Raw genomic sequence first — 25,140 nt, 5'->3', positions numbered from 1 at the left:
CATCCTGTTGATACATATTTTTATATAATTGTGGGTGTATCTGCATCTATTTGTGTCAGCTGCTGGGTGGAGCGCCTCAGAGGACAGCCATGTTAGTCTTCTGTCTTAAGCATACCAGGGTATCATTAATAGTGTTGGAGATTGGTGCTTGCCAGTGGGATGGGTTTTAAGTTGGGCTGGTTATTTGTTGTCGTTTCCCTCAGTCTCTGCTCCATCCTCCATCCCTACATTTCTTGTTGACAGGAAACATTTTGTGTCTAGAGTTTGGTGGGTGGGTTTGTGTCCCTATCACTCTCTGGAAGTATTGTGAGAGGGTGTGACCAGCAGGCGGGCAGTGACCAGTGTGTAAAGTGAATAAGTTAACAAAAAACTAAAACAATAATGGAGTTGTATTGTCAGTTTTGTTTGTCAACTTGATAGAGGCTGGAGTTATCACAGAGAAAGGAGTCTCAGTTGAGGAAATGTCTCCATGAGATAATATTAGTATGGTTGCTCATCAGCTGTAAGGCATTTTCTCAATTAGTCATCAATGGTGGGAGGGCCAATTGTTGGTGGTGCTGTCCCTGGGCTGGTAGTCTTGGACTCTATAAGAAAGCAAGCTGAGCAAGTCAGGAGAACAATCCAGTAAGTCACATCCCTCCAAGAACTCTACATTAGCTCTTGTTTCCTGACCTGCTTGACTTCCAGCCCTGACTTGCTTTGGTGATGAACAACAGTGTGCAGTGTTAGATGAATAAAGCTAGCCAGGCAGTCCTGGCAAAAATCTTTAATCCCAGCACTTGGGAGGCACAGGCAGGTGGATTTCTGAGTTTGAGGCCAGCCTGCTCTACAGTCATTTCCAGGTCAACTAGGGTTATAAGGCAAACCGTAGTTCAAAAAACCAAAATAACAACAACAACAACAACAACAGTTATCTAGAGAGAAAAACCTGCTTGGTAATCTCCAAACTGAGCAAATTAAAAAAAAAAAATTAAAAAAAAATTAAAAAAAACCCAGCAGTCACCCAGCTGCCTTGAGCCAAACAGGTCATCAGCTTGGACAGCTGATTTGAGTTTGTTTTCAACCGTTGGCACACACCCCTTCTCTTAGAACCCACCTTTAAGCCAAGGTTTGGCCTTGGCAGTTATAGGCGACACTAATTATTTTAGAAACTTTTGTGGTTGTTTAAGCATTTATTCTAGCATAGAATTCTCCACTATATACTTTATTTGGATCAGAGCGTTAGACTTCCATTGGACACTAAGTTTAGAACACTTAGTGGGTATCTGCATACTTGGTCCACCTGTCTGGCCTTCCTAGGAATTAAAATGCTTGTATATCATTGGCAGCTGCTTGAACCTAATCCAGACCAAAGCTTTTTTCACTTGACTGACATTCAGAATTTCCCTTACATGAGTGAAATGAATTGGGACACAATCCTGCAGAAGAGGCTCATTCTAGGCTTTGTTCAACGGTGAGTCAAGCCTTACAAGTCCAAAACATTCCCACATTCTTTTCCCATTACTCTGTGCACAAGTCCACCCTGGGACGCACTTGATGAGTACATCAGTAAAATAACACCCTGATGCTAGCTTTACAGAGAAGAAAATGGAGGCATATGTAGGGTAAGTTGAAAACCCTAAGTCACATGATTGGCAAGTCACTAAGCAGGATGTCAACATATGAACTAATAGTCATAATAGTCATTTTCAGAAATATTCTCATAGAAAAAGAAGTTTCCTTATTGCAAATAGGTACTCGTTTATGTCCATTGATTTCTATGATTTGGTTAATGGTAAAACTCCAGGATCATTCCTCCTCTTTTGTTAGTTTTATTGTACTGATCCATTGTTTTCCGGACTAATAGTAAAATTAATAATAATATAAATAAATTAATAAAAGTTAAAAAAACTAATAGTGACAGAGAAATAATTTCCGTTGGTTCAGTACCCAATCAAGGGATATTGTGTCTCATGGAATATTGCTGGGTAAGTGTTAGGTTGGAGCCCTACTGAAGCTCCTCTCTCTTTTTCTTTCCTTGGTATTTGAATTATACTACAGAATATAGGAATATTGGCAAGAGCAATGTGCTCTGCAGAGGCGTATAGAGAGAAATCGGGGGTTTCTCTTCACGTCCAAGCGAGGCACTTGTCCTGGAGACATGGGCAACTGGCTGTTTCAATGAACAGCTGGAAAAGGTTAATGTGTCAGATGAAAGCCTTGTGGAAGTTGGAACAGTGTGGTAGCATTCAAGTATGTCAGTGTCTACTCTAGTGAGTAATAGAAAAGTGAGGTGACTATGGGGGACCCTGGGTGCCACCTGCCACAGACAACACCTTGCTTCTTTTAGCTGCTCCTCACACCCTAAGAGAATATCCACCTTATAGATCTTGGCCCTTTCTGTAAATCTGACTCTTTGCAGAATTTATCAAGTTTCAAATTCTTGGCCTCACATTCAGAAATCCTGATATTGAAACCTGGTTGTGGACGTTGGATGGTGACCAAGCAATGGCCATGATTCTGGTCTACTGAGAAACCCAGAATTTCAAACCTTAGCAATATTGTTTTAATACGGTCTGCTTCATTCCTCACCTAGGTATAGTTAGATATTTGTAAAATTAACTAAACTATACTATCAAAGAATGTAACAATAAATGCTGCCATTAAATGCTATAAATTCTTAGAGAGAGAGAGAGACACACACACACACACACACACACACACACACACACAGAGAGAGAGAGAGAGAGAGAGAGAGAGAGAGAGAGAGAGAGAGAGAGAGAATGTTATTATTCTTGGGCTACCCCATCAAGACTATTCATTACTCTCTGTGCTAGGCTTCTATGTCTTAGGAATGATACAGGGATTGAGGACTAAGCCCTGCTTTCCTTCTTACAGAAAGGCAGGCTCAATTGTGATCCCACGTTGAACTGGAAGAAGTGATTTTGGAGTCAAAAACTCTTCACAAAAAAAAAGGAGGTTCCTGGCAAAAAAGGAGTAGGAAATGAGGAAAAGTGACTCCCCTCAGGTAGATAGGCTCCCAACCAAGCTAAGGGAAGGGCAGTTCATTTCAGAGCTGCTAAGGCAGGGCATCTTAGAAGCTTGCCCCTGCATGATGCTGGGGGCTTATATAAGGGAGGCACAGCAACAGAGGCCATTAGGTTATTTGTCTTCACCCCTGTGATACAGCAACAAGCAGCAAGCAGAAGCCAGTTTTCCAGGATTTAAAAGATATTGTCACAATTTCCCATCTGCAAGGTGTGGTACAGGTTTCTGAAGGTACATGTGCAGGATTCCTCTCAGAGACACAATGGGTGGAATAACCTCTACAGTATTAGCAGTGAAATTGCAATTTATCTGCACCTACTCATGGAAGTTATGCGTGATTACATATACACACTCACACCCCCACACACATACACACACACACACACACACACACACACACACACAATATGTATGTCTATATTCTAGAGTTCCAAAAACATTGTACCTAATTCTGATAGCACAATGATCCAGGGTTGAGAACTGTCTTAGTTGGGCTTTTAGTGCTGTGCACAGACACCATGACCAAGGAAAAGCTTATAAGGACAATATTTTATTGGGGCTTGCTTACAGGTTCAGAGGTTCAGTCCATTATCATCAAGGCGGGAACATGGCAGCACCCAGGCAGGCATGGGCTGGAGGACCTGAGAGTTCTACATCTTCTTTTGAAGGCTGCTATCAGAATTCGCACTTCTGGGCAGCTAGGATGAGGGTCTTACAGCAGACCCCCACAGTGACATACCTACTGCAACAGGGCCACAATTTCTAGTCGTGCCACTCCCTTTGCCAATTAATTTGGCCAAGGTTATATATATATATATATATATATATATATATATATATATATATATATATATGTCGGACACTTTGTGCATCTGGAAACAGGTATTCCTCTATACATGGTGCTCACTGAATGCTCTATGGTGTATGGGACATTTGAGGTCCCCATGTGTCAAGTAAGTGTACCTCTGTTTCTTTGTCATGTTCCCCTTGAAGACATGCCTTCTTCAAGTGCATCTTGATGCTGTTCTGAAAGAATTTATTATTTTCAACAGAGAAAATTAAGTAACTCAGGGCTGTAGACCAGTGACTTAAAATGATATCATATAGGCAGATTTTGTTTGCAGGGATTTCATATATGTTATAGACCAAAGTCTGCCACAAGATAACCAGGATTCTTTGGTCCAGGAAGGCACAGGTCCAGGGTGATGACAAACTGACAGGACCACAGAAGCAGTGTGAAATAAGAATGTATATTTCTGGATGTCTCCTAGTCCAGTCTGAAGGACTTTCGTCACCAGGATGAAGGGGCTGAAAAGGGGGGAGTATAGGGGGTTAGGTGAGTGTGGCTAGGTGGCATGGGGGAAGGTGTCCAGGCAGGCCCTTGCCCATGAGGGACCACACCCACTTACATGGTATAGAATAGAGTTTATTCAGAATAGGGAATAGGAGTTAGTGGTAGAGAGAGAGAGGTAGAGAGAGAGAAATAGAGAGAGAGAGGAGAGAGAGGGTGGAGGCCGGCCATGACCACGTGGAGGGGGGAAGAGCCCCAGGGGCAGAGAGGTGAGAGAGTGTGGGCGAGCAGAGAGCAAAGAGAGAGAGGAGGAGCAAGTAGCCCCTCTTATAGTGGGCCAGATCTCTGGGGCGGGGCATACCTGGCTATTGCCAGGTAGGTGTGGGGTGGAGCTCAGACAAAACCCCAACATACCCCAAGGTTTCTTTAATTAATAAAAGAAAAAGAAAAAAGAAAAGAAGTGACGGCGAATACAGCGAAGCAGGAATAGTGTCGTTGTTGAGATCTGGCTGCTTCATGCTGACATTGGGGCGACGTGTCTCTAGGGAACCTAGAGAAAGGGGTATGGGGGCATGATTGTCCAATCTCAGGAGGACAGGCCGCTTCTTTGCTGTCCAGAGTTTGTAGAGCCATTTGAAGATAGGTCAGGAGAACAGGTCCAGTAGAAGCTGTCTACATTTGGAGAAGCTGAGAGGAGATTGGAGCATCTGAAGGTTGCTTCTCTGGAGCTGTCCTGGATATGGCAAGGGTCTGGACTTAACAAGATGTTGGAACACATTAGTATAGTTAGGGAATAAGACTAAGTACATTTGGGAGAAAGGAAAATTTTCTTAAGATGTACAATTAAAACCCAGAGGAATCCCACCCTTTGGAAAGGTAGTAAAGTGGGAACTTGGGCAGATGTACTTATCTGGATGGAGCCTACTTGGTCCATGAACAGTAGATCTGGGTAGGTTTCCTGTAGCTAACAAGTTTATTAAAGAGATAACAACATGAGTTAACCACTTGAACAGTCTTTAAGATGAGCCTTTGTGGATCAGAAGGAATAGAATTGAAGGTTGGGAAAGTGACAGAGCAAAAGGGGAAATATGAAGCATTTAATGGAAACAGAGTTTAGGTAAGGAGATAACTGTCTGGCTGTCAATGTAGTCAGAAGTCTGAGGAATAAACAATAACTTAGCAGTTATATTATTAAAGAATGACAGATTCCAGTAGCCAGCAGTTCTTTGTGGTCTCTGGTCTCCATGGCGGCTTTGGCTGTCAGTCTGGCTTTCAAGCACAGAAGATGCACAGCTTTTTCTGTAGAATGGATACCCATGACATGAGAAATGGCTTACTTTTGTTTAGCTAAATCATTTGACTCAAAGTATCCAGTTTTGTCCACTGCACTCTTTCAGGCAGCATCCTGTGGCGGTGTCCATCTTTCTTCTGAGACTTCCTGGGAGAAGCTGTCAGGCCTTTGGGAATTCTGTCTGTCTTAAATCTGATAACAAACTTCTGACAAGATTGCGCACAAGAAAGGAGAGCAATAGTTAAGAGAGAACAGGAATGGAAATCTTAAGTAGCTTTGACAGGTTGCATAGGTAGAGGAAAGTATATTGCCTTGGTTAGTAAAGATGCTAGGATCAGAGTAAGAAAGCTGGCAGCAATGGATAAAATTGTGGTGACAGAAAATGAGTTTGTCTAGGCAGATTTAGGCTTGTTAACATCAACTTGAGCACGCAAGCTATGGGAGCAATTGAGTTAAGGGTGTGGGAACACAGAATAGGTGAGGTTCAGATTCTTTATCGTTTACCAGACTGTTAATTTTAAAAGTATAGAGTCGAAGACAAGTAGCACCCACTGGGTAGGGAGGGAGTTGTTCTGCAAACTTAGCGTCCTAAAGAGTGCAGAAACAACTGAAAAGCAGCTAAGCCAAGGAGTCCAGACCGTCGAGAGGACCCTTGGGAGCCGGGGCTAGAAAAGCCAGAGCTTTAAAAGCCGGAGGAAGCATCCCGCCTGGACCCGGATTTTCGAGGACAGCTGTAAAAGCCAAAGGGAGACTCAGGATCACTTCCGGATTAGGATCACACACCTGAGGGTGGGTCTAGAAGTCCTAAGCAGTAGTGTGGACTAGGCATCAGAGGAAACCCTTCGTTCCAAAAGAGGTTGGCCAGACTTCATTTGAAAGCTAAGTGTTATTTACTATTATGGTTAATGTTTATTTAAATTTTTAATCTGCTAGAGGGAAGAACCTGACATGTAGCACACATCAGTGGAAGCCAGTGTCCCCCATCCTTGCTTCTCCTGCCTGTGCATGGCTTCAAGACCAGTCATGGTCTGCTCTATTAATAGTAGAGGACATTGGACGTGGTGGGAAGGAGACCGTGCAGTGAAGAAGAGGGAAGTCAGTGTGGTAGGGAGAAGCTGTAAAGCTGTGAGAGAATCTGGTAGTAGAATTGATGGGGCATCCCAGCAGCCAGTCTGGAGCTGGGCATGGTCTGTGTCTAGGCCCTTGCAGGTAAAGGCCCTAGAAATCTGCACTGTAGCCAGCAGAGGGGGACAGTATGGTGGTGGGGCATGGGATGCAGCACCGGGAAAGGAGTGCAGGCTTGTTGTGGCGAGGAGGCAGCATCGCTCGGGAGGGATGGAGCACAGCCGACTCTGAGAGCCTAGAGAGACCTCACCATGGGTAGCAGTCACTGTCCCAACTCTGCGGCGGTTCTGATGAAAGTTAGTGATCACGCATGCGCAGGGCATAACTTCCTGTCAGCAGTGGAAGTAGGAAGTTAGTTAGCCTGCAGTGGCTGGGAAGTAGCTTGTTTCGTATCCTAGCAATGGGGCAGGAGGTGCAGAGCTGCCTCAGAAGTGGCAGCAGCAGCGGCAGCTTCATCAGCAGTTCTGGAGCAGCAGGGGGTCTGGCATGGGCTGCAGGGGCCGCAGCCAAGGCCGGTGCTTGGCCAGCACACCATGAGCCCCGCAGGACACCAAGTTAGCATGCAGGAAATCAAGGAGAACCAGTAGAACAAATGATGCTGTCCTAGCAATAAGATGCAGGAGTGAATTAGATAGCTGAGCCTGGTGGCACTCGCCTGGCAGGGAATTGCTTCTGCACGCTGCTGAGTTCCACCGGGAGTTCCACCGGGAAAGAGGGAGGGAACAGAACAGCAGTGGTCCTTCGGGAAATGCGGGAAGTGCAGAGACTATTGCTCTGACCAGTGGGGTGTAAGACTTACCCAGATGCTTAATATCCCATGGTGTTTCTCATTCCTGGGTTTCAGCACCAAGTGAAGGACTTTTGGCAGCAAGATGAAGGGGCTTAAAAGGGGGGAGTATAGGGGGTTAGGTGAGTGTGGCTAGGTAGAGTGGGGGAAGGTGTCCAGGTGGGCCCTTGCCTGGGCATCTCTGCCCCTGAGGAACCACACATACACATACATGGTATAGAACAGAGTTTATTCAAAATAGGGGATGGGAGTTAGTGGTAGAGAGAGAGAGGGAGAGAGAGAGAAAGAGGACAGAGAGAGATTAGAGAGAGTGGAGGCCGGTCATGACCACGTGGAGGGGGGAAGAGTCCGAGAGGCAGAGAGGTGAGAGAGTGTGAGAGAGCAGAGAGCAAAGAGAGAAAGGAGGAGCAAGTAGCCCCTCTTATAGTGGGCCAGATCTCTGGGGCGGGGCATACCTGGCTATTGCCAAGTAGTTGTGGGGTGGAGCTTAGACGAAACCCCAACACAGTCAAGATAACATCTCAAATTAAGCATCACATTCCTCTGTAAAAGGCTAGGGTTTCGAGGGCAATATAGGATGTTTACCAAAAGTCCAGGGCACATGTGGTTAAAGGGTTTCCTCACCTTGGCTCCACTGTCATGCTATCCTGGGAGCTGAAGAAGGATGGTTCCCATGTATGCTTTTCCAGACAAAGATGGTGGCATTGTAAAGTTTGGGAAGCTGCCTGGCTCAAGCTGTCTTCAAAGAGCACTTTTGCCTAGTCCGCCCATTGTATTCTTCTCTGTGCCATGCCCGGTGCCACCATAGGCCTCTGAGGCCCCTGGTGATCAGCTCTGGTAGCAGCCTCTAGCCCCCAGGCTGATGAACTCACCAGCTGCAGCCCTAAGGCCCAGCCTGGTAAACTAACCAGCTACAACCATTAGGCCCAGCTTGGTGTGCTAACTAACTCACTACTACTCCAATTATCTCTCTGAGTTAAAAGTACCTACTGTCTCCTGAATCAGACATGGATAAGGTAAAAATGTTGTTTTGGTCAAAAACTCCCTAGGTGGAGTCTGCAACACAAAAGCAGTTCCTCACAAACTTCCCTTGCCATCCAGGTGGGCCTGGGTAGACATAGCCTGTCTGCAAAACAAGCAAGCTGAAGAGTTAAAGGTAGAGCAGGCTTAACATGTCAGTGGATGTCCCTGGGATATCCAAATTCAGTTGCAAGACAGAAAGCCTGGCCTCTGGAATGGGGGAAGGTAGCTATGAGCCAGGTACCAACTCAAATGTAAAATCTTTCTATTTCGTCCAATACCCATTCATATGGCAAGAACCTTGTAAGGTTTTTCTGATGTAAATATCCTTAGTCTGGACCTATTGTTTGGAATCTACCTGCCCTTAAAGAAAGAAAGAAAGAAAGAAAGAAAGAAAGAAAGAAAGAAAGAAAGAAAGAAAGAAAGAGAAGAAAGAATTAATGAAAGAAAGAAAGAAAGAGAAGAAAGAATTAATGAAAGAAAGAAAGAAAGAAAGAAAGAAAGAAAGAAAGAAAGAAAGAAAGAAAGAAAGAAAGAAAGAAAGAAAGAAAGAAAGAACCTGTGATTTAGAGTTCCTGGAATTTTTTTACAGTGATTACATAAATGATTAGAGCAAAGCTTAGCAGAATTTTTGGCTACAAGATGGATTCTTTCATATCTATATTTGTTTGTTCATATCTATATTTCCCTGTCACTAGGAAGAAGGAGAGTTTTCAGAAGTATATTAAATTGCCAAGTGAGATTTTCAGCTTATGAATATACAGGCAATTCCACTTTTTCCGAGGAGACTTTTCTCACCTCTGTCTGTAAAATATGATTTTCCAGGTTTCCCTGGGCCATCCTGGCAATATATTTTTAAGTTTTTATTTTTATGGCAATAAAAAAGGATGCAATTCCAGGATGGAGATTTTGAAATAGTAGGAGCCTTTTTTTGTCCCTGTTTTTTAATTGTTAATTTACCCCTGTGTAGTATATTTGTGAACTGGAAGGTAAACGTGGTGACTATTTATAAAGTCTTAACAATTTCAGGCCTGAGATGAATGAGAGGTAGCCACTGGACAAGCTGCAGGAGCCAGTTCTCCCCTTTCTACCATTTGTGGGCCCTTGGAATTAAAGTCAGGGTGTCAGGCTTATTCATCAATGGCTCTAACAACTGAGCTCAACATGATGACTTGTAAAAACTTTCTTAGCTCAGACTTCATTATAAATTGAGGCAACAGTGAATGAACTTTAGTGTTACATTCATATAGTTATTCATTTGATTATTCATGTAGAGCTTACATTCATATATTTATTCATTTACTTTTGTAACAACAATGATTAAAGACAAGAAGGCCGTGGATTTGGGAGGGGCCGGGTCAGACAAGGGATGGGTTGTAGTGAGAAAATGGACATAGAAATGTTTTAATTATCTTTTAATTATATTTTAAAAGAATGAAAAATTGTGGATTATATGCTATCATTTCAAAAGTTTAAATTCCTTTCTCCTTTAATGAATGATACTCTCTCCCACCATCCCTCTCTCTCCATCCTTTCTTCCATTAAGAGTAAAAAGAGAATCTAATCAAAGACAAGGAAATGTAGCCTTGGAACAAACCAAAAACAACACAGAAGAGGAGGATTGGCAGAATAACAACCCATAAAATGCCTCGTAGGACAGTGTTTGGCACCTGGCTGGAAACTCCTGATTACCACAACAGAAGAGCTGACAGCAGTTCTTGCCACTTCTGTACCTCATGACTTAGAGAATGTGATTGAAAAGTCCTCAAAAGTGGTGCCACTCTGCAGCAACAGGAGAGGAAGAGAGTTCCTGGTTCTGAGCACTTGAGTTCTGCCTTCTGTACACACTGAGACTGTGACCTTAAGGGAATCATTTAACTACTTCCTCTGTTTTAGTTCCCCACTGAAAAGGTAGAGAGTTATTTCAGAAGAACTGGTCTTTGCTCTGTTAATGCTACAGTTGTTCTAAACAACATTTATTCTTGTTTTTAAATGAATATTTGAATGTAGATTTATTCTTTATTCCTTTTGATGACACTGTGAAACATGAGCACTCTGTACACAGTGACCCGCTTCAGGTCTAGAGAATATCACACAGGGGCCAGAATTCCAAAGCTTGATTGTGTAGGAATAAAGATGTTCCATCAGGAATAAATACATAGGTCAGATTAGAAGTAGGATCTTGCTGTGGGAGACGGCATCTGCAAGGAATCTGTTTGCAAGTGCCTCCTGTGCATTTGGCCTCTCACCTTCTCTTCTGCCTTTGAGGTGGCCTTGATCAATTGAACAAAATTCCACTGATAGGAGTCACACACAAAGAAGTTGAGCAAATGCTGCGGGTTGGGAAATAGTTTTTTTTTTTTTTTTCCAGCATGGCAGTTGCAAAATATCGTATGCCAGTATGTTTCTACCTTGAGGGCAAATGTCCATCAAGATTATCAGAGACCAGATTCTGCAGAGGATCAGACAGTACTGCTGAACTAAAGGGTTACTTGCACCTGTTCAGTGATGTTACACCATATAGTAGAGTTTTGCATGTTACATTTGGAAGCCAGCAAACGTTTCCTTGAGAAACTCCTAGCTCTCCAAAGTGAAAGGAAAAAAGGTTAATAGCTTTTTGTTATCAAGAAACATAAACATGATTTTGTATTCCATGGCCCTTTGTTTTTCATAGACCTTAACTAAAATATGGAACAATTTTACATATGCCTTCATGTCTTCTCTCCTGAGTTACATTTAAAGCAGCAGGATGGCTTATAGATCCCAGAGGTCAAATTCAGGGATACTGATGCCCCCACACTATTTAATCACTGTGAGAAGGCTGGCAGAATTGTCTTGCTACTGAAAATATTGTTGAGGTCTAACTCTTTGTTGTCTGTGTATTTCAGTCATGTGCAAAGTATAATTCACCTAACTGTTCATTTGTTGTAACTCTACTGAGCTCATGAATATGAGATGTTTGAAGAACTTCTTCAGGTGCCCCACTGGTGACACTGTATAAAACAAAGATATAGATAGTTTTACAGAGCACTGTTTTCAACTCTTGGGAAACTGAGGCCATCTAATGGTGTTCCCTATGGATAGTACAGGCATAACCACGGTGACAGCACTCTGGTCCAAAGGGCCAGCTTGATTAACAGATGTCATTTGGAAAAGGCAGACAGGTGGAAGTAAATGGTCGACACCGAGGCAGGAAAGCTTGTGTAGAGAAACAAGACCTGAAGGTGAGAATAGCATTTATAAATCTCCATATTCTAGTGTGACTGGGACATGGTCCTTCTCTACTAAGAAAAAACGCACACACACACACACACACACACACACATACACACACATATGTAGAAACATATAAAGACTCAAAGCCCACTTCTTTCATTCTGCCCCTGTCTCTGAAGTTCTGAAATGTTATTTGTGACATTTTGGTTGTACTCCATCACTGTTTAACTCAGAGCATTTCCCTGACCTTCAGAGGTGTGAATGGGTGAAGCATAGCAACCCAGAGATGAGCCTGCAAGTGTCAGGGTCCAAGTGCATGCTCCAGATTCCACCTTTTGTTCTTCTCTATTGATGACACAATGTGTTGGATGTGTTATGCATTTAACTTCCCTCATCTGGCCACTCCTGCTCTTGGACCTTGTCAACATGCTCCAAAACAGGAGCCTAAAGGCCTGCAGGGCCAACAGGTCTCCACAGGGTGATTTGGACTGTTCTGTTCTGTGTCTTTAAACATTTAGATCGGGGTAGGAGCTCAGGTGACCTCTAAAATTTAAATCTCTAGATTGTATTCCCATTTGGCATCTTTCTGAGCACTGTTGCTTCCAGAGGTGGGGATATGCTGGTTACCATGTAGGGTAGGAGTTGGGTAAATGACTGGTACACAGTGTGTGGCTAGTTAGAAAGAAAAACAAACAGAAACAAATGTAGTGGGTTGTGCTGTGACTCAGTAGTAGAATATGTGCTCAGCATGAGTGAAGACCTGGGTAGATTCCCAGCACACACACAGAGATAGAATCACTGAATCTGGCTGTGTAGAATAGCTGGTTCTGAGCACCACTTACTGCTGTGCATTTTAAGAAGAGGAAAAACATCAAGAAGAAAACAAACCAAGCAAGGAAACAAACAACAACTTTCCCAAGAACTGGTAATTGCTTCTTTGTTTTACTTCCTAATTTGGGCTAAAAGTTAGCACCCACCAGATGAAATATACTTATTTCTGAGAAGGATTTGTTCTGAGAACTTCAGAAACCTGTGGGACTACTTGATCCGTTCTTCTGTTCCCAGTGCAATCTGTACAAGCATATTCCTACCCCCACCCCTTATTCTACAGAGCATCTGAAAGGCCTGAGCAGTGTTTGAAAACCAAAATGTCCTGGATGTAAATCACTCTGGGCACTGCAGTCAGAAATCTCCAGGGCATTCCCACTGACTCTTCGTGGAGGGGTGGGGCAGGTACCTACCTTTGGCAAACCCTGGTAAGATCCTGACTCCCTAGAATGATGCATCCTCCTAAGAGCCAATGATCCTATTGCAACCCTGGTGATAGGCATGAATCTCAAGCAGAATAGAGCATTTTTTGAGACAGGGTTTCTCTGTGTATCCCTGGCTGTCCTGGACTCAACTTGTAGTCCAGGCTGGCCTTGAATTCAGAAATCTGCCTGCCTTTGCCTCCCAAGTGCTGGGATTGAAAGTGTGTGCCACCACAGCCTGGGCCAGCATTTCTAAATTAACCCCAGTTATCTAATTAATTAGTGGAGGTCCAGAAATGCCTGGATTTCCTATCTTTATGGCTGTCTTGGTGATTCTTGAATTAGTAACTAGGAAGGCAGCTGTTGGTATTATTGCAGCTATTGATACTCTTGTTGCTGCTCAAGGATGACAGGGATTCTGGGCTGCAGTGTTTCATATGCTCAGTTGCCAGGCATGGAAATTGCTTGGCTCAGCCCCTCCGTGTTCCTGTGTTCTGTCCCCAAGATATCTGTCTTTTACTCCTGTTCACCTGTGATTGCTAGTCACTGCGATTTCATTGTGCCTGCTCAATATGACACCCTGAGTCTCTGTATTTCATTCTGTGTGCTGTTCTCAACTGGTGGCCGATTAAAAAGCTCCCACAACAAAAGAAAATTCATATTTATAAGTATATATGTGTGCTTCTGTTGAGCTATAGCATATGTGATAAAAACGTGCATTCATGGATTAAAATGTCTTCTGTAACAGTATTCCCTTGGTCTTCCTTTGTCAACTGTGTGTGTCTCTGGCCCTTCCAGATTATCTGCTCTTACTTTCATTTCCATTAAGAAGAAAATCTCTTTATCATGGATGGCGCTGTCGCTCTGTAGCTGGAACAGGAACAGTAAAAACAGGAACAGTGCAGGAACATATAAAGGCCTGCATAGATGCCTCACCAGCCATAGTGCAAAGAATGACTTATGCTGCAGCTATGAAAGGACAGAAATTCAGCACCTATGTTAAACAGTCCTATGGTAGAGGAGGAAAAGAAACCTCCAAGCCTATTTGTTTTAAATATAGTGAGTCAGGGCATATTCAAAGGCAATGTCCAGGAAATAATAAGAGCAACTCCAATAAAAGGAGTGCTCCTCCAGGAGTTTGCGCTCATTGCCAAAAAGCCAAGCATTGGAATGATGAATTGAAATCAAAGCTCCACAAAGATCGAACACCCCTTACAGGACAAAAGAAAGGAAAACTCAACTTACATTTTTAAAGTCAGAGGCAGCCCCTCAGCCAGAAACTTGAAAGAGAGGAAACAACTGTTAATATGGACGTAGAACTAGTTACCTCAGACAACCAAAATAAACAGCATTTTTTATAAGGGCCAATAAAGGCTCTTTTAATATAGAGAAGGTGAAATAAAAATGAAAAATGCCTATATGGCTCAATTGTGGACCCTAATGGAAGAAAAAATACAGGCTATAAATAAACTTATACAAAAACAATTGGTAAAGAAACATATTAAGAAAAATAACAGTCCTTAAAATACATTACATATAAAATTATATATCGTAATAAAGTCAACTCTGTACCCCATTTTTTAATGGGTTTATTTGGTTTTCTGGGGTTTACTTTCTTGAGTTCTTTGTATATATTGGATATTGGCCCTCTGTCTGATGTAGGGGTTGGTGAAGATCTTCTCCCAATTAGGTGGTTGCTAATTTGTCCTTTTGATGGTGTCCTTTGCTTTACAGAAACTTTGTAATTTCATGAGGTCCCATTTCTTAATTCTTGATCTTAGTGCAAGTTCTATTAGTGTTCTGTTCAGGAACTTTCCTGCTGTACCGATGTCCTTAAGGGTCTTCCCCAGTTTCTTTTCTATTAGCTTCAGAGTGTCTGGCTTTATGTGGAGGTCCTTCATCCATTTGGAGTTGAGCTTAGTACAAGGAGACAAGGATGAATCAATTCACATTATTCTGCATGCTGGTCTCCAGTTGAACCAGCACCATTTGTTGAAAAGGCTATCTATTTTTTTCATTGTATGTTTTCAGCCCCTTTGTCGAAGATCAAGTGGCCATAGGTGTGTGGGTTCATTTCTGGATCTTCAATCCTGTTCCATTGATCTGCCTGCCTGTCACTGTACCAATACCATGCAGTTTTTAACTCTATTTTTCTGTAGTATTGCTTGAGGTCAGGGATACTGATTCCCCCAGAGTTTCTTTTGTTGTTGAGAATAGTTTTAGCTATCCTGGGGTTTTTGTTATTCCAGATGAATTTGAGAATTGCTCTTTATAACTCTATGAAGAATTGAGTTGGGATTTTGATGGGTATTGCGTTGAATCTGTATATTGCTTTTGGCAAAATGAAAATTTTAACTATATTAATCCTGCCAATCCATGAGCTTGGGAGGTTTTAAAATTTTTTGAGGTCTTCTTCTGTTTCGTTTTTCAGAGTCTTGAAGTTCTTGTCATAGAAATCTTTCATATGTTTGGTAAGAGTCACTCCAAGGTACTTTATACTGTTTGTGGCTATTGTGAAGGGTGTTATTTCCCTAATTTCTTTTGCGGCCTGCTTAACCTTTGGGTATAGGAATGCTACTGATTTGCTTGTGTTGATTTTATAACCTGCAACTTGGCTGAAGTTTTTTATTAGCTGTCGGTGTTCTCTAGTAGAGTTTTTTTGGGTCACTTAAGTAGACTATCATGTCATCTGCAAATAATGATAGTTTGACTTCTTCCTTTCAAATTTGTATCCCTTTGACCTCCTTATGCTGTCTAATTGCCCGAATCATTACCTCAAGAACACTATTGAAAAGATAAGGAGAAAGGGAGCAGTCCTATCTAGCCCGTGATTTTCGTGGGATTGCTTCAAGCTTCTCTCCATTTAGTTTGATGCTGGTTACCAGTTTGCTGTATTTTGCTTTTACTTTGTTTAAGTATGGGCCTTGAATTCCTGTCCTTTAGGCAGGGAGCCTAAAAAGGACCAAATGCTTTAATCTCCTTCAAGAGGGGATATTCATATATGTTTCCACAGGATACTAACTCCTCACTTGAGATACCTGAGCAGCTTGTGTGATCTACAGATGTTCAGAGAGACAGCAGAGAAAAGAAAAGCAAGAGAGACAGAAGACAAAAGAGAAGCTACAAAAGCTTTCACTGGCTCCAAAGAGACTGCTGACTGCTGACATGGACTCAGCTAAAGAAGCTAACAAGAGAAGCTATAGAGTTGGTGACTGTTCAGTAGCAGCCACAGACTCTTAAATTTATTCTCCTTGCATTGTATGATTAATTGCTATGCATGTAGACTTACCAATTGTGTGGATTCTGACATAGATAAATATATAACCGTCATGATTCTAGAATCATACAACATATGATTCTACATATGTTATGCTTCCTATAGATTTCAAAGATGCTTGGTTGGACAAGGAAATTTTACAGCTATTTAAAAGATTGAAGGGGCTTATTAGACCAAAGCATTTTATGACAGCCTTGATATTAAATATTAGTGCTTTGATTACAATTATAACTTCATTTAAAGCTTCATCAGTGACTCTAGTCTCAGAAACGAAGCCTGCATACCTCGTTAATGATTTAAATAAAAATATTTCTTTGATGCTACTAAAGCAACACATTATAGATAAGAAAGTAGAAGCAAAGTTTGATGCTTTAGAGGATATAGTTTTAGGATTAGGACAAGAGGTAGAAAATATTAAGATTCAGCTTTCTACCAGGTGCCATGCAAGCTTTCGATACATATGAATAATGCCATTAGCCTATGATAAACAACATAATTGGACTCTTATTAAAAATCATGTGTTGGGAATTTGGAAAGATAATAGTATTACTCATGATATGGCTCAATTACAAACTCAAATTTCAGCTATGAGCAAGGCATATGATGGGTCCAAAAATCTAGAAGACTTAGCTCAATCTATTAGTCTTGGTCTGCAGTCTTTAAATCCTATAAGTTGATTACATTGGATTATTGTCATCACTATGGCTACAGGAATAACCCTTCTTCTCCTCCTTATTCTTCCAATCATTTTCAGACTAGTCTTCTCCTCAATTTCTGCCAAAATAGATATTTATGTGCTTCAATTAAAAAACTAGAAAAGGGAGAGATGCCACACCAACCCCAGTATATTCTGTGTGGCAGAAATTTTCCACAGAATGAGGCATTTGACTCAGAGGAGAAAGTCTCCTGGAAAGGCTGTGGAACTCTCCAGTTGGAGAATAATTCTGTGCCTTTGTTCTCAAAATCAGTTTTCTCTAAAATTTCCTCTTTTCCTCTCTCACAAGTTGGTCCTAAGAGCCCTGGCTGATAATCCATTTTTTGAAGTGGAATCACTGACTGCAAATTCTTTTTAAGACCTACAACACTTTGCCTCATAGTCATTTACATAATTACAACCCCCAACATCATGCAGGTTTATATGGCTATGCATATGTAGAAGAGGGTGTCTCTGACACTGTACTAAGGAAAGCATTGATTAAGTTCATAAGTCTTTACAAGTTAAAAAGTAAATGTTAGATAAGGATTTCACCTGGGAACTCATTAAGCCCCGGGGTGTATAAGAAACTTGAAACTCTTTTTAAAGGTTTGGTGTTAACTACAAGTAGCTCTGTATTCTAATCAGGAAGATACTACCAAGTATCTACAGATACAAGCAAGTATCTGTAAATTGATCCTCTAAATCTGTTACATGAGAAGCATTGTGCCTGATTGATTTTGCATTTCCTTGTGCCAAATGCTTATAATAATTGTGCCTGCCTTACTGGCTACATCTTTTGAAATGGTAATGGCCACTCTTCTTGTATAAAAATCCTTATTTAGAGCTCCTAAATACAATCAGATTCAAACCTCCTCTGTTGTTCTTTCTGTTTGCCACCACTGAACCTATATCTCTCCTGAAATCCAAAGTCTGCCCTCAGATTAGAAACCTCCAGGCTGGGATGCTCCTCTACCCCCCTGGGTCCTGCTTCTTTTCCACAGTCATAGGTGGATGTTCCAAGGCCCATAATCTGAACTAGACAGACAACAGAATCTTTGGGAATTTTCAACTAACTCATAGGCTCATCACAGCTCCACAGTTAGAAAACTGGGAGATCCAGGGCCTGTTCTGGAGTTAGTGGGCTTGGAATCTCTGCTCACCAACTGCCTTGTAGCCCCTGCCACACTAAGTTTCCTATATGCTTTTGCCATTAGCTAAAGGTTGGGTTTCAGCACCCTAGGTTCTGAAGAGCACCAGCCTCAGGCTTATGCTCTCATTTTTCAGGCTGCACTGGTCCCTTTCTCCTCTACCTTCTCCTCAGATGTAAGTTTCTTCCATGATGGGTTGGTGTGAGAAGGCGACTTTTCAAAAGTTCGTTGGGACCAGACTGCTATTGTTACTCCTAACCCTGTTCAGTGTCCTCACTCCTAACCTGTCCAAGTGTGACGATCACGTACTGGAGGCTTCATTGGTATGAAAGGTAGACAATGCATCAATCCTTCAAAGAGCTGTTTCCAACTTCCTCTATGTTCCATCCCAGTGCAGATCATTGTAAGTGACTACCACCCCTTTAGAAGCCAATCAAACATTTAGCAGGCTTAACTGGCTGTTCCTGGGTCACGAGAAGGGAAATATCTTTGACCACTCCTGAGGTTGGTGAAAATTAATCTCTTTGGCTGAGAATATTGAGGGAATCTCTCTCCTCCTGAGTTTCCAAGGCAGATAAAATGAAAATATAGAGAGAAGCCAATGACCAGTATAGCCTTGACAAGGAATAAGCTTTACTGGGGCAGAAGCACTTAGTTGGGAAGGCTGGATTGAGATGGAAACTGCCTGGGTTCATTATTTCCATTCAGCAAGCTCAAGTTTGCCCTATTTTATCTGAGCTCTTTAGACATACTAAAACCCCACTTCCAGACCTGCCCATGTACCCATCTTGCCATATGCAAAGGAGAACTGGATTCAGGAATGTTTCCCAACACAGGGAGAGAAATGATGGAGGTTCATAGCCAAAAGGATCTAAAAGACCTGACTTAAGCTTTGATCTCATTGTTCGTGGGGGATTTTATGTTTCTGTTTTTATAGTTCTGGGGATCGAAACCAGGGCCTTTTGCCTGCTAGGTAAACAAATGCTCTGCCCACAAGCTTCATCCCAAGGATGGATGACCTATAAACACTCATTACACAAGTCAAACTTCCAACTTTCTACTATGCACAGTGAAGCTCCCAGAAATGAGGGCATGGCCAGGCGTTTTTTTCAGACATTTTTCAGACTCTTAGAGATCAGCTTGCTGAAGGATACATCTGGTGTGCATTTAGATGGGGGCTTTTGCTCTATGCCTAGACTATAGGGACTAAGATGATGGTGTGTACAGAAGGGCATAATAACCTCTGTTGGGAGAAGACACGTACATGCATACACACACACACACACACACACACACACACACACACACACACAAACCCAAAAAATACATAAAGGCACAACTTAAAAAAACCCTTTTTAAGTTCTGTTTCAAAATCAGCTAGACTTATTCCCAATAAACTTTTTTTTACACTTATTGTAAATGTTATTATTTTTTAGAAATCTTAAGTGATTTCCAAGGTTTCACCTTTCATTGTCAGGTCAGTGGCTCACAGTTCAATGTCAAAGAAGGAAAATAGACATTTCTTCTTTTGTCTTGTATGGTATGTGAGTGTGTGTGTGTGTGTGTGTGTGTGTGTGTGTGTGTGTACGTGTTTGTGTGTGAAACATATACATCTAGATGTGGCTGTGCATCCGTGTGCATGATGCATGATCCTGGGAACCAGGAATGGACATCATATGTTCCTTTGTAACAATTTTCACCACTGAATCAAAATATCTACCTGAACTTGAATCTACCAAACCCAGCTGTCCTTCTGTCTCTACCTCATCCCCAGCACCATGGTTATGGATACACATGTTAGTCATATCTAGGTTTTTAGGTGGGCACTGAGTTTGGAACTCAGGTCTTCTTTCTTATACTGTGAGTTCTCTTACTCACTGAAACATTTCCTAGACTCCCAGATTTTCAATATATTAGGTGAAATGGTTTTCCTCACACAAACTACTGGAGAGCAAAGGTGGTCATTTTGTAATTATTTGAGTAACCAGGTTTACATTAACAGTCAGTTGGTGAGCTATTTTGTTTGATCCTTTAATCTCAGCTAACTCAATACACAGTTTTCTTCATGGTTCAAACCAAATAACTCTTCAATCTCCAAGCTGCCTCACAATTAGCACAGGTCACAGGGGGACTCACGATCTTTCCAAAGCTACAAGACACAGAACTGAACACACACACACCATGTCTCAAAGGGGAATTTCGAGGAATGCTGACTGCCTGGACCAGTGCATGACTGCATCACAACTCAAGCTGGGCTGTCTAGGGGAGAAGCTGCAAGGCTTGGGGAAAGAAACAATGTCAGGAAGCACTCGTCTTTTGGAAGGGACTTAGCAGAAAGAGCAGAAATGTTTCCAGGGTTAGGACTCAGGCCTTGGGAGTTAGACCTCTGTATATCACAATAAAGAAAATCCAAAGTGCTACTGAACTTTGAAGATGGAGTGAGGCTATTTTGGCACAGAACTATAATCCTATTAGTTTTAGAAAAACAAACAACCCCCCAAAACATTGAGATCTCAGATTTTCCTCTAGAGAAGCTGCTTTAATTGTTCCAGAGAGACCATATCAACCTCTTGAATCTGTGGCCGTTTCAGAAAGAATGTTGATAAACAGATTGCCACTGCGATCTCAGAAATAACTTGGCAGTTGGAGATTGCAGGGTTTTCTTAGAGGGGGATTGGTAAAAAACCCAGAAGACAAAGCCTCTTAAGAGAGCATACTCGCTTGAGCTTCACTCACATGCCAGCGATCTTGGAGATCAACCCTAGAGCAAAATGCAGCTCACTGTCATTTTCCTCCCTGAAACCCAATGACTGGGGCTGTCTTGTCTGTGAAGCAGAACCAATTTACATTTAAACTTGTAATTCTTAGTAACACAGTTGCCAAGAAAAATTCCAGTTTTGGAGCTGCTCAGGAATGATCAGGATTTACTATCCTTGGTGCTACTTATAGTGAATGAAGATAGGGGAACATCCTGAGATGGCACCTTGAGGACTTGGAGAAGCTAGCTGCTCCTTGCTTGAGTGGAATATAAGGTTTTCAGGATACTTTGAAAGTGCCAAGTGCAGTGCAGATGACCCAGGGGAATTCATTTTTCATGACCAGGGAGACCCTGGAGGGCCTCAGGTATGGGCAACCAGACAATGCTGGAGGCCCAGAATTACAGTTCATTTACATGTCTCTTCCCCATCATGTGGCCAGTGGTGGTAGTATATCCTGTGCTGCTGCCAAACCTGGCTATTGAGGTATTTAGTTTACATGCTGCAGAACTGGCAAACACCCTTTGCATCTAAAAGTCCTTCTGTTTTCCTGGATATGTCCCCAAATTTGAATTGTAGTTCAAAACTTCTTTCCTGTCTTTTTCTGCTAATGTTACCTTTAGAATGAAAGCACCATGAGACCTTTAAAGTAACAAGATTCCTATTGTGAGTTAAAAGAGTCTTTTTCATGATTAGAACAGAAGGGAGCTTTCTTAAGGAAATTCCATTCTCTGCTACTTCCAAGTCTTTATTTATCCAAACTGCTCATATATCTCTAGTTTTCAGTTTTATTACAGCCTACAGTCAGGGCTCAGGGCAAGGACACGGTGGCAGAGTTTTGCCTAGCATTCAAGCGGCCCTGGACTCAGTTGTCCAGCATCACAAAATGAAATAAACAAAAATTCCTCACCTCAAAAACAATACCCAAAACATAATCCACACATCAAATGACTTACAAGAAGAACAGAGGAGTGGCCACTGGTTCTGGAAAGACTCAGTATAGCAGTATAGGGCAAAACCAAAACAGGGAATAGAGAAAGTGTGGATGGGAGAACAGGGGGAGGGAAGGGAGCTAATGTGACTTTCGGGGTGTGGGTGGCCAGAAAAGGGGAAATCATTTGAAATATAAATAAAAAATATATCGAATAAAAAAGATAACTTAGCAAAAACAAACATTACCTGCAGGCAGAGATGGTGGTTTTTCATAAGTAAGTAGAAAGTGTATGAGGCCTGCACTGTTCCTCAGGATAATTAATGCTCAGTGCAATAGTTCTCACCAAGATGGCCCCCAGAGCACAGAAGTCTGAGCCAAGGTGGCTGCCATGTCTTCTGCAGGAGAGTAGCTGGCTAATAAACACCCCTGCCATGCTCACAGAATCTGGGTCATGATTGATTCTGGAAATGGTATGAGAGGAACATGGGCTTCCACCTCTGACAGACTGCCCTGATCACAGGGCAGACAACAGGGTTCCTGGAGCTACCTAAAACAAGGGCAGAAGGGCAAAGATACAAAGAGACTGACAGCAAGTCTAATCCTGATCAAGCTGTCAAATTTTATGTTTTACATAAGCCAATATAAAGGGAAGCTCACACGGTTTGGGAGGGGTAAAGGGGGGGACAGGATCTTGGAAGTTGTGAGTCATTGGCTAACTACCCAGAAATTTAATTGTTACTGATGCCTTCAGCTTGTGGGGTTCCTTCTGGAATCCCAGCTGGAATGGCTGTGACAAAGATGCACTCTCTGTTAAGGTACTTGAGTGTGCTGTTAGGGCTGTTTTGCTCTGGGGATATAGGTAGCCATCTCTCAATCCTACAAAACCAAATGATGGTAATGTACCTGAATAGGCTTGGCTGCCAAGTCATCTTCCTGCTTCTTAATTAAGGCAGTGACTCATTTATAAGCCCATGGTCCAGAAGAAAATAACAGAAGAATAATCTCTTTGTAATATTCCTACAAGGAGACCTAATATACTGGGTAAAAGTTTACTGAGTCATGGAGAGGTGGAAAACCAATTTTCATACCAACTTTCTTTCTGTTCACTCTCTTATGTTTTTCTAGTCCTTTTCTATTTTCATGCTATTGTTTACAACTCCTGTCTTACTAGCATAAAAACAGAACACTTCTTTTAAAGCTGCACAAAGTGCACCCTGTTGGAAGAACATTACATCAAGTCCTTGCCTATTTTGTAGGACAACCTCAGCTAGGGAGTCAATGGAGTCAGAGAGATCAATTATCCCCTACTGAAGGCATTGGACATCTTGTTCGATGGTGGCACTTAGCTCTGTGTACCTAGGGTTGCAAAGAACAAGGGAAGAAATACCTGTCCCCACTCTCACAGATCCAAGGCCAAGTAGGGCAGAGAGAGTCACAGCAGAGATAGGTTCTCTGCAAGGGCGGCTCAAAGAAGTGGAAACTTCAGTGGATGTGGATTGATCCCACAAGTGAAAAAAGTCTTCAGAGTGATAATAAAATAAGTGAGGAATCATCGTAATAAGGATAAAAAACTCAGGCCTCACACCATTCTTTTGATTTTGAAAAACTGAGGTGGTGAGGCAAGGTATAAGGCCATCAAGGCATGCCAACCATATTCCTTCTAGGGGAGAGAATAAAATAATTGCCAGGAGGGGGAAATTAGGTTTGATTACACATGTGAGCATAAACTGAGGGGTCATTTGTTCCACTAGAGATCACACAAAGTCGCAGGCCATATATTTGGGTTAATGAAAGACCTGTACAAGTGCCCTTTTGCCAATGGCAGCGCTGTGGATCATCAGCATGGGGGGTATCACCAAGAACAGCAGTTCCTTCATAAAAGTGTGGTAGGGAATGGTAGTACAACCAGCAATCCTCAACAAGTTCAGAGAAAATGTCATTTAAGGTGAGAAATATCTGATTAACTAAACAAGGCACAAGATTTTTAGTGGAAGCTCTCTGTACAGGCAATTTAGTGGCTGATGCCTTAGCTGCTGACTGGAGGGGAAATACAGAAGGTAGGGAGGTGCCTTTAAAAGCAGGAGCACGGGTGGTGTCTTGATCAATTCCTTTAGGAGGAACAGGGTTAGGTATCAGCATAGAATTAGGTCCCATTGGGACTGGCTGGGCATGATATAAAGGCTCTTTAAGGAGCTTAATAGAGAAAATAATACCTGCATCAATGCCAAGTACATAGAGGCGAAGACCTCATTCATAGCCTATTTGCCAGTGTAGATTGGGAGATTTTGCATGGGTAGTGAATGTAGTTCATAAAGGTGTGCACCATCCTTTTGTAGAAGGATTAGAGGCCAGGCAGGACTCATCATATTTTTGAGATCTAGCTGAGCGTGTAACATTATGATTTACTTGAATGAAATCCCACAAGAAGATTAAAGGTTCTCTCAAGGGTCCCAAACAACCAAAGTAAATCCTGTGGATGTCTTAAAGAAAATAAATGGCAGGCCACCTTCTATCTTGTCTACACTTGAAATCTATAATATTTAAATATACGGCCTTTTGACACCCTGAAGGAGGGGCAATCAGCAGTAGCCAATATCTCCCCTTTAATCTGCTTATAATTTTGTAATTTTCAGCTAAATAAAATTGCCATGCAAAGAGGGATGTTGATGTCTGTGGTGTAAGCATTAGTAGGAGATATCCAAAGGTGTTGAGGACTGTATCCATTTTTAATGATTATAATCACCATCATTATTTGTCTCAGCATTAGCATAGTTTGACAGCTAGCATGTTCCTTCTGCATCCTGTAGAAAAAACACAAGCATGCCCTCTTTTCTACAGTCAGAGTGTTCCCTGGCATTAAAATTTTAAAATTTTTGTGGTATATAAAGATATGATTCTCCCCTCTTTTATTTATTAAAATATTGTTGTAAAGTTTTATGGGCCTGTACCATAATATTTTTTCCTTGAGGGTTATCAGGAATCTCAGTAATATGAATAATAATAAATAAATAATAAAACATCTTACTGACTTTAATAATCAGTTATAATATTTGTCTTAATCTGATATGGAACATTCAGTATAGAAAAAATAATATATGTAATGACTAATTTTAATTTTTGCTGTTGTTTCTTCTGTAAAACATTTATAACTAGAAACCCTGAAATGCTGTTAATAATCATATGTATATCTTTAATTAAACTTTTTAAATTGTATTTGTATAAATAGTTAAAAGGTAAGAATTAGTAGTATTAAAAATTTTTCAAGCAATTATAAGCCACGAGCTATATATATTATTAATATATAAATAAAAGGTTTGATTT

This window comes from Apodemus sylvaticus, chromosome 13 (genome assembly GCF_947179515.1).
Source record: "Apodemus sylvaticus chromosome 13, mApoSyl1.1, whole genome shotgun sequence".
NCBI lineage: Eukaryota > Metazoa > Chordata > Mammalia > Rodentia > Muridae > Apodemus > Apodemus sylvaticus.
This window is presented reverse-complemented; position numbering follows the sequence as displayed.